The sequence below is a fragment of the Pelophylax lessonae genome (genome assembly GCF_965119305.1).
Source record: "Pelophylax lessonae genome assembly, chromosome: 4".
Classification (NCBI taxonomy): domain Eukaryota; kingdom Metazoa; phylum Chordata; class Amphibia; order Anura; family Ranidae; genus Pelophylax; species Pelophylax lessonae.
The window spans coordinates 118,720,961-118,732,643 of NC_138771.1; positions in this window are offsets into that span (position 1 = coordinate 118,720,961).

Below are 11,683 nucleotides of genomic sequence, written 5' to 3' on the forward strand. Positions count from 1 at the left end.
TATCTCATAATTTTGTATTCTGCTCCATGTTCATCTCGGTTGTACTGTACAGTATATATTGTTTTAGTGTTTTTAAAGTACTAGTTAGCAGCGTCAGTCTATGGTTTGCCCATTCTTTGTATTCAGCCTCTAGTCATGCCCAGCTCTCTTCCCATGTATAGATGTCTAAACATTGACTTTTTACTCCTGCACCTTCATAAAAATTCAATTTAAAAGAAAACTCCTTAAGCACTTACCTATCACTTACTTATTTGATGCTCACAGATGTTATACCATCACTCACAGGTACTGTTCGCAGTTCATATTTTCCACTGGAATTTCATAGATCCTGCTTGTATAATTATAAAGCCTGGCACTGGGAATAATACAGCTTCTGCATACCTTGAAGCTGGTCATTGGGAATGACAGAGATATTGCCTCTGTAGCCTATTCCTAATTTACTGGCCTTTGGGATAGACAGATGTTGCTTGGTATCCTATGTGGCCAGTCCTTTTAAAGGACAGAGATAAGGTCTTTGTATCCTGTGTAGATGGCCCCTATGAATGACAGATGCATCTGTATCCTGTGTAGCTTATTGTTTGGGAATGACAAGGTCATGGCTTCTGTATCCTATACAACTAGCCCTTACAAATAAAGGATAATACTCCGTATCCTATGTAGCTAGTATCTGGGAATAACATATACTACTTCAATATCCTATTTTTCCAGTCACTAGGAATGTGAGAGATCCCATCTTTTTATTCCATGTAGCTATTCTCTGAAATGACGAATGAACCTTGGCTTTCTCCAGGAATTGCATTGAATAGGAAAGACATAGGAAATGACGAGAATGAGTGAGCACTGCAAACACCAATTTTTATCTGAAATTTTGTTTACATGCAGTTGTGAAGATAATTAATATAGACACTTCCCCAATGAGGCCCCTATAACAGTCTTATCTATGCTGCCAGGATCTTATAAGCAGATTAAAAAAAGCCTCACCCGCCACTTTCTCACCGCGGCGTGATCGGTGAATGCCAGACATTGGCGTCAACCACTGGCACCCCCTATGGCTCAATGGGCATGCGAGGTGGACAGGATTGAACATATTGAAAGAATGGTGTCTTGGGAGAATGGCAAATAAGATTCTCACACTATCATGTGGTCAGTATGGCTCAATTTTCATTTTTCCAGCGAATTTGATACTTTTCTTTCTGACTTTCCGGGCGATCCCCCATAGGCTCCCCCCCCCCCCCTCTTTTTCCTCCTTTTTCTTTCTATGCTTTAACTCTTTCGGCTTTCCCTTACTAAATTAAATTTGCATATTTCCGTATATGGTCTTTATTAACACTTATGATTCCCCATCACGGTCAAACCGAGAACTTGGAATCATGCAATACACTATATTGTTTAAGCCACTATCCCGGTTATGTCGTTTATAGTTGCTGTTCCTATAGATGTTCATTACCTATCTGGCATTGGTTTACTGTGTGATTCGTTGATATTGTTAGCAATGTACATTATGTAACTTTCTCTGTGCAAATGCTTGTTCTAATAAAAACAGATCCAACATAATTAATATAGACACTACAGTTTGCTTGATATATAGTATGCGTTTAATAAAATTGCTGTATGATTTCTTAACGAGCACTTGGGAGCCTGTGCACAGAACTTGCTGTTCACCTAGAGAGCTATGAGAACCCATGGCTGCAACCAAGCTGCTACCAAACTGCAGGAGAGAGCATGCTTGAGAAGGTGCTGCTTTGCTATTCAGTGCTGCCCTAAAGAGAGACTATTCACTGTAAATCCTGTGTCACTGTGCCGCTATGAGGAGACCACAAGGCTGTCCAGGACTGTGCTGTAAGCTGTTTGATGGAAATTCACACATTTTTCTGAAACTTTATCATTATCTACATCCAACACATTGTTCTCAACAGCAGTGCTCCCCTGCACATCACACTGTCTTCACTATATTCCATGGCAGTTCCCTCTTCATTGCACAAACCTGTAAGAGTTGGAGTTAGTTAGTAAGAAGTAGAATACTGTGTGGAGTGGGAATGTCACCTAGTCCTTCATGGGAGAACTAAGACGCCATCCAAGCTTGCGCGATCTTCAGTGAATTGGCTTTCACCTCCGAGGAATGCCTCTGGCACCTTCCCATATGTATCCAGCTAGGAAGACTGGAGAACTCTTTTGAGAATACTCTGCTAGTTGTGTGACAGTGCTATACCCTGCCACTTTGTAAAAAGAGATTATTACCTGGGATTCTCATCCAGGCAGGTTGAGGGGCTCCAGTGTGCGTTTTTCATTCAGAAGAAACTGACATTTCAGTTTTCTCAGTAGTTGGTAAATCCCGGTTACTGACCTGGAGTTTGGAGGCTTTGTAAGCCGGTTGAAAATAGCTAGTTAGGTGTTGTCCTGGATAATGTGTTGATCTTTTGGAGGGTTCATCTCTGGGTCTGACCCACTGATCCTGTGTTATAAAAGAGGGACAGAGGTCTGGAGTTAGAGGAGTTGGGAGTTGAGGGGTGAGTAGAGGGTACGAGACCCGGAGCTTGTAGGGGAAAGAGATGGAGAACAGTACCTGTAAGGAGCAGAACAATGTTGCTCACTACTACCTGGATGTAAAGTCATCAGGACTTGGGGTTTGCCCTGAAAGCACCAGCTGCTAGAGAATGCCTCTGATGGGCACGAACACTTATCTTTGCAGGTATACTGAGGCAGTACACAACCTGAGTTAGGTTAGGGATGTAGGGAAGAATTATGTCTCTCAATGTTGAACTTTGTAGTGCTTTTTGCACTTTTATAAGTAAGGTTTTAAAACCTTGTTCCTGCCTGGTCTGAAGTTACTAAAAGTGGTGTAAGGCAAGTAACCAGCACCAGCACCATCCCATGTTTCAGGTTACTAAGGTACTTGGGGTATGAAGATATAAGTACAGAGATAAGACTGTGTGAAGACACAAGTGGTTACCTAGGGTAACAGAGGTCTAACAAGCAGCCTGTCGGTAGCGTGTACCTGCTGTAGGTGGAATGGCATCTAGCAGCTAGGGAGATGTTGTAGGCACTCCTTTTACCAGCAGTCGGTCTCCCAGGAGGAGCAGAATTGCAGCGCAGAAGTTTCCATCCTGTACAGAGGTACCGAGGTTCAAGAGTTAAGTTAAGTGTATGTGTGGAGCCCGTGCAAGGTGCACAGCAGGGCCCACTTCACTATTAGGGAATGGTAGTGGAAAAAATTGGATAAACTTAACTAGTATTTACCTACTCTAACATAACCTACGTTATTTCTAGCACACACTAGAGGGTGGTACATAATGATATGTCTGCGTGAGGTGACCTCTGCAGACACCCTCTGGCCAGCCACTCACAAGAGAGGAATTCATTATCCAAACAGTTTATTTAAGCCAATTACTATTGTTCAAACAATATAATTGGAAAAGGGTGGTATCAGCCCAGCTACAAATTGGTTGGCATGGATCATATCATGGTTTAATCTTCTGTACACTTTAAAATGTCTACAAGATGGATATCACTGTTGTGGACAATCCCACTGCGGTATTTCTTAACTTAAACCCTATGTCAAGCAAGAGATAACATAGATTTCTATTAAACAATTGCCAAATGACATCAAGGCTTGCATCCTCAGCATGTGGAAACAACGATCCCCACCGACTATTGCTCAAGGGTTTGGCAGGGTGATTGATATATGTTTTACTGCTGCACTCAGAGGAAAAATGGAGGAGCATAATGTGCATTGGTTTAGTGGGACCTGTTTTAACATTTGAATATTTATCATTTTTTTTATCCCATGGTTACTCCTGACAATGAAGCTGATTTAGGGGACCGTTGTCACCGCCATGGCCCCCTTCCCATCCATACCCTTCCCTTTTTCACCCTTACATTTTTTTTCCTCCCGCCCCCTTTTTCCTTTTCCCTTGTCTGCACCCCCTTCCCGGGATGCCCCTGGGTGTCACCCTTCCCGTTCAAAAATGCTGCCCTGAAGCGGAAGCCCTGCCTGCATACTATATCATACAAACCTCCTGAACTCCTCCTTCTAGCTTCCACCCTAATCTATAAGTACAAAGTCTTCTCAATGCCACTTTACCTCCTATTAGTAGTTCTGCTTGAGGCGCAAGCCTCTCTGGTACTAGTGGTTGCCTAATAGTATTGTAAAGTCTTTTGTATCATGATGTTTCATTGTTTCCTGAAGACTTGTTTGATGGTCCATTTGTGCCCCCATATATTGTTTTATTTTGACGCATACCACGAAATAAGGAATTTTAAAGAAATATGTCTGAGGATAGCATAATGCATCTTTGGGTGAAGCTTTTATATTTAGTTTTGGATAGTATATGATAGGCTTATAACCCCTGTTGGGTTTTTGTTTTTATTCTTTTGAGGAGTTTTCCCCTTTTCCTAAAGGTAGGACAGGAAAACTCTATAGATTTAATAATAAAAGTTTTTTAAATAGTTGTCATTGCAGCTGGTGTCCCCATTTGAGTATTTGTCCTCTATTTCTGTTCTAGTGACAGCTAAAAAATTATGAATTCCCCATAATTTTCTGTCCCAGTGACAATAGTCAGCAGAACCAAGGTCAAAAAGGTTTTGGCTAGTAATACATTTTAATGTTATCGCTCATCCCTTCAATATGTAGGCTCAATGTACTATTATAGATATTATTGTAGAACTCTTTACAATAGTTGGGACTAGTGGATACAGCTGTGAAAATAGATGACACAAATCTTGTCACAAATGCCCCAAATAAAAGTAAAAACTGATTGACACAGTCACCAAAAATTAAATATTAGCATTTAATCTTTATATTTGAACTGCACATCACAGAATGATTCTGCACGAATCCTGTACTATTGGCTCGTAGGGTTGAGCATGTTATCTTATTGACACATAGTGTAAATCAAATTTTATTATACTGGTTAATTCCCAAAGCTGTTCATAATCAGTGTAAATATTGGCTGTGATTTATGTGGAGATACTCAATCCAAACAAGGAAATTGAAACTAGAAATTAATTTCTTCTGGACCTTGCTAATATTAATTCCTTTAAAGCAATGATTTTTTTTATTTTTTTTTATTTTAAATTTAAGGCTTCAAAATTAAAGTTTTTTTTTTTTATTGTGTGTTTATTACAGTGGTGTAATTAGTTACAAAAATACTTTTAACACATTTAACACTTCTCAATGCTTGCTTTTAATTTTTCTCAAAATGGAAAATCACTGCATTGCAGGCACATTGCATGCAGTTGTTAGGCATTACAGTGTGGTCCCTTGAATGCAACATGCCATGTATCTTTTGCCATGACCATGAAGCACAGCATCACAGCTGTGGCATGTGCACAGCCCTAAGTGGCTGCAATGTTGTGTTGGGGAAGGCAGTAAAACTGCAGCTGGTCCACCTGCTTTTAACACCCCTCCCTGCCTCCTGTGTGAAAAAGTCCTTTAGGAGTAGATTATGTTCACTTTGCAATGTGAATTTTTACTCAGCTAAGCAAATTAGTTGAAACTAAAGCCCAGTACACACGCACAGATTGTTGGCCAACTGATCGGCCAACTTTTGTCCAGTGTTATTTGTTGGTTGAAATGTGCTCTAGACTTGCACTGGACTTTTGTTGGGCCAACAAAAACCAACTTCAGAAGTGATGTCATGTGATGGTTGACTTTCCCTGTGTTTTTTCTTCTCTGAGCATGCCCAGTCTTGCTCATCTGATTTTTGTCTGCCTAAATCTGTACTGACTGAGGAACAATTGGACGTTCTTTGTTGGCCAACAAAAATTTTATAGCATGCACACCAGATTTTTTTCGGCCGAAAATTCGCAGTTGGTTGTCGGAAGTATCATACTAACAAGCCTACAATCGGCAGATCGGACGTTGGCCAACAATTCACGGGCAACAATCTGTGCGTGTGTACGGGGCTTAAGTAGAACCACATTAAAAGAGCTACAATGGATAAATCCTATCAAGCAGTCAACCTTTAAGCATTATTTATAGATAACCATAAATACCCAACTGTTTTATTAAAAAAAAAAAAAGACATATTTTATTCAATAAATTTTTTTAGAAAACCACAAAAACACATAAAACATTAGGACCTCCTAACTGTAATCCCAAAAAAGAATCAGTTTTTAAATGTTATCATATCCTAGGTACAACAAACAGTACTCCAAATGAAACTTTGCAGCGTAGTTAATACTGTATGGTTATTTAAATTGTGTTAAACATTATTGCCATGTTTTCATTACATATCAAGGTCTCACAGAGGCTTTTTAGAATTGCAGTTCTTATCTGGAATACCATTTCTACCTAGGATGTAAAAAAAGTTAAAAATGTATTCTATTTTTTTGGATTACAGTTAGGAGGTCCTATAACTTTAAAAGGTATACCGATTTGCTTTATGCATGTCCGTGGTTTAGACGCAATAACTTTTGCGCAAACCAATCAAAATACACTTATTGGGATTTTTTTTAACTAAAAATATGTAGCAAAATACAAATTGGCCTAAAAGGATGAAAATGTTTTATTTTTAAAATTTTTTTTTTTAATGTTATATATCAGAATGTGAAAAACAATATTTTTTTTCCGAATTGTTGCTTTTTTTTTGTTTATAGCGCAATAAATAGAAATTGCACAGGTGATCAAATACCACCGAAAGAAATCTCTATTTGTGGGAAAAAAAGGACATTGATTTTTTTAGGGTACAGCGTCGCACGACCGTACAATTGTCCTTTAAAATAATGCAGTCTTGAATCGTAAAAAATGGCCTGGTCATTAAGGTGAAAAAATCTTCCAGGGCTGCGGGCATGGTGCAGGAGATGCAGGGGCTGCGTGCATGGTGCAGTGGCTGCGGGCATGGTGCAGAAGATGCAGGGGTTACCGGCATGGTGCAGGGGGTACAGGGGCTGCAGGCTTGGTGCAGGAGGAGCAGGGGCGGTGGGCATGGTGCACGAGATGCTGTGGGCATGGTGCAGGGGCTGCGGGCATGGTGCAGGAGATGCAGGGTTTGTGGGCATGGTGCAGAAGATGCAGGGCTGCAGACATGGTACAGGAGATGCAGGGGTTGCGGGCATGGTGCAGGAGATGCAGGGCTGTGAGCATGGTACAGGAGATGCAGTGCTGCGGGCATGGTACAGGAGATGCAGGGATGTGGGCAGCATGGTACAGGAGATGCAGGGATGTGGGCAGCATGGTATAGGAGATACAGCGATGTGGGCAGCATGGCAAAGGAGATGCAGCGATGTGAGCAGCATGATACAGGAGATGCAGTGCTGCGAGCATGGTACAGGAGAATCTCCTGCACCACACCCGCAGCACCTGCATCTGCTGCGGAGGAGTCTCACTTACCTTGAGGCGCCTTACATTTAAAAATGGTGCCACCTGGTGCCATTATGTCACCGCGCTTGCGCCGCCTGCCCGGGAATAGCCGAACAGGTATGGGCTTTCTCCCGAGCAGCGGCGGCGCATGCGCAGTGCGCATGTCAGGCCGGCCGTGGCCATTTTTTTTTTAGCAGCCAGTGCAACAGATCTAGGGGTTTTTTTTCATGCAGGGGGGCGGCTTTTTTTGCCGCCCTAGGCCTTGGCAGCCTAGGCCTAAATACAGCAGTGCATATATATATATATATATATATATATATATATATATATATATATATATATATATATATATACACACACACACACACAGTATCTCAAAAAAGTGAGTAAACCCCTCACATTTTTGTAAATATTTAATTATACCTTTTCATGTGACAACACTGAAGAAATTACACTTTGCTACAATGTAAAGTAGTGAGTGTACAGCTTGTATAACAGTGTAAATTTGCTGTCCCCTCAAAATAACTCAACACACAGCCATTAATGTCTAAACCACTGGCAACAAAAGTGAGTACACCCCTAGGTGAAAATGTCCAAATTGGGCCCAATTAGCCATTTTCCCTCCCTGGTGTCAGGTGACTCGTTACAAGGTCTCAGGTGTGAATAGGGAGCAGGTGTGTTAAATTTGGTGTTATTGCTCTCACTCTCTCATACTGGTTACTGTAAGTTTAACATGGTACTTCATGGCAAAGAACTCTCTGAGGATCAGAAAAAAATAATTGTTACTCTACATAAAGATGGCCTAGGCTATAAGAAGATTGCCACGACCCTAAAACTGAGCTGCAGCGCGGTGGTCAAGACCAAACAGCAGTTTAACAGGACGGGTTCAACTCAGAACAGGCCTCGCCATGGTCAGCCAAAGAAGTTGAGTGCACTTGCTCAGCATCATATCCAGAGGTTGTCTTTGAGAAATAGACTTATGAGTGCTGCCAGCATTGCTGCAGAAGTTGAAGGGTTGGGGGGTCAGCCTGTCAGTGCTCAGACCATACGCCACACACTGCACCAAATTGGTCTGCATAGCTGTCATCCCAGTAGGAATCCTCTTCTAAAGATGATGCAGTTTGCTGAAGACAAGCAGACTAAGTACATGGATTACTGGAACCATGTCCTGTGGTCTGATGAGACCAAGATAAACTTAGTTGGTTCAGATGGTGTCTAGCGTGTGTGGCAGCAACCAGGTGAGGAGTACAAAGACAAGTGTGTCTTGCCTACATTCAAGCATGGTGGTGGGAGTGTCATGGTCTGGGTCTACATGAGTGCTGATGGCACTGGGGAGCTACAGTTCATTGAGGGAATCATGAATGCCAATATGTACTGTGACATACTGAAGCAGAGCATGATCCCCTCCCTTCGGAGACTGGGCCGCAGGGCAGTATGCCAACATGATAACAACTCCAAACACACCTCCAGGATGACCACTGCCTTGCTAAAGAAACTGAGGGTAAAGTTAATGGACTGACCGAGCATGTCTCCAGACCTAAACTATATTGAGCATCTGTGGGGCATCCTCAAACAGAAGGTAGAGGAGCGCAAGGTCTCTAACATCCCCCAGCTCCGTGATGTCATCATGGAGGAGTAGAAGAGGACTCCAGAGGCAACCTGTGAAGCACTGGTGAACTCCATGCCCAAGAGGATTAAGGCAGTGCTGGAAAATAATGGTGGCCATACAAAATATTGACACTTTGGGTCCAATTTGGACATTTTCACTTAGGGGTGTACTCACTTTTTTTGCCAGCAGTTTAGACATTAATGGCTGTGTGTTGAGTTATTTTGAGGGGACATCAAATTTACACTGTTCTGCAAGTTGTACACTCACTACTTTACATTATAGCAAAGTGTCATTTCTTCAGTGTTGTCACATTAAAAGATATAATTAAATATTTACAAAAATGTGAGGGGTGTACTCACTTTTGTGAGATAATCTATATATAGATGTAGCGGGTAGCGAACTACCATTATCTGACACTGCAGACTTACTTTCTGCTCTCTCAGACTGTCTCTATAATCCCCTAGTATTGTTCTCAGGTTTCATGCATCCTACTTTTGAGACTGGAAGAAAGGCATTATGGGAACTGTAGTCTTCTACAAGGACAACCCAGCTGTCTGCAGACTCAGCCCAGGTGGGACAGATGACCATTGCTGCTTGTTCTTCCAGGACTCATGAGGACATCAGGATTGATGAGAGAGCACCTGCTCAGCGTCTAGTTACCAGTTGCTACAGTTTCTCTTAGACACTGAACACAGACATTCTACATCTGGATCAGTTAGTGGATCATTGATAATCAGAACCAGCTGTTCTGCATTGCTTGTTTCACTTTGTGTTACATTGGGGAATCATTTGTTCTTTGAGCTCCAACTGCCGGTGAAGATCTTAGCAAGGCTTTGCAAATTGAATATTGCTATTATATTGCTCTTAAAGGGGACACGTTACTGGTAGATTACCTCATCTTTCATTAGTATAGAGGTATTATGGGCTGGCCCGGGGTTCCCCTTTAGTAAAAGCATTTCTTATCGCAATTTATAGCTTTCCGAGAGATAAATTCACTTACTGCAAGATTCTGTGTATATTTGGTGTATTTACTTGTTATTATAATTGGTTATTCAATCATCTTTAGTGTTATTTCAACTGAGCCATTGCTGTTTATCCAGGGCCTAATTGATTGATACTCTTTTCAAGCCTTTTCCTTGAGTAAAGCTGAAATAAGAAGTTAAAATCTATTTGCATTGTGTCAGTATGTCATATATATATATATATATATATATATATATATATATATATATATATATATATATATATATAATGTGTTTATTTCTATCAATTTACAAAGAAGACCATTAACTGATAAAGAATAAACTATTACTGCTTGTATAATTGATAGAAATAAACTATTATCACTTTTGTTTCTGAAAGCATTCCTAATAACAGCATTTTTTCACACCTGCATAAAACAGCTGGTTATTTATCAATAATATATATTATATAAAGGTTCTCTTTTTGGTAAGACTTCAACAGGAGACAACCCTCCCCCCCCCCCCCCCCGGACAACATCCCGTTGTTTCGGTGCTCCTCCTCTTGTCCAATCACAGAACACTTTGCATTCTGTGAACCCAATAACAAAATACAAATTGTTCTGTGAATGGACAGAGAGAGGAGGGGCAGACAGGATGACAGCTGTGTAAGAGAGCTGCAATTTTGCTGTTTGAGTGCCAGAAGTATAGCAAAAGCTAATGCCGTAAGATGTAAAAAGCTGCTTTACATTAAAACAAGCTCTTAAGAACACCTCCTCTTCACTATGACCACAGAATCTGTCTTTAGTAAAAAAGAGATACCTGGATTTGTTTGACCCCAAGACAAATGTTCCCAGTGTTCCCCAAATTAGGGTGAATATCACAACGGCCTGTAAAGAATAAATACATATTAGGTTGGAAATCAATGCATGTTCTTTAGAAATAGGCAGATGTCTCAGGTCATGAGTTTACTCACATTTACTCAGATATTGATGCATGTAATAATTATACAGTGCAAACTGATTGATAAAACTAAATTTAGAACATGCTTTATCTTTATAAGATTGTTAAATCTCACTGGCTGGAATACAATACCATCGCTATGTATTAGTTATTTTTGTTTCATGCCATCTTATCTTCTGTCAAGAAGGCCTCCACCTTTCAACATGGTAGAAATTGTATTTTAATTTAACACCTTACTATAATATATGAACATAGTAGCAAGCAAACTTGGCAACAATCTCCACACTTTTCACTCTCAATCGTTTAGATTTGGCACCTTGAATTTAATAGGGTCATCATACTGTTCAAATGCATTGCAAATGACTAAGTTCCTAATTGTGTTTGAATAGAGATGACGCGAACATAACATTTTATGTTCACGAACAGCGAACGCGAACTTCCGTAAATGTTTGCGAACCGGGCGAACCGCCATAGACTTCAATAGGCAGGTGAATTTTAAAACCCACAGGGACTCTTTCTGGCCACAATAGTTATGGAAAAGTTGTTTCAAGGGGACTAACACCTGGACTGTGGCATGCCGGAGGGGGATCCATGGCAAAACTCCCATGGAAAATTACGTAGTTGACGCAGAGTCGGGTTTTAATCCATAAAGGGCATAAATCACCTAACATTCCTAAATTGTTTGGAATAACGTGCTTTAAATCATCCAGTGTGTGAATACGATCAGGTATGATGTTGTATCGATCAGGTAGTGTAAGGGTTACGCCCGCTTCACAGTGACAGACCAAACTCTGACAGACCAAACTCCCCGTTTAACGCACCGCAAACAACCGCAAACAGTCCATTTGCAGT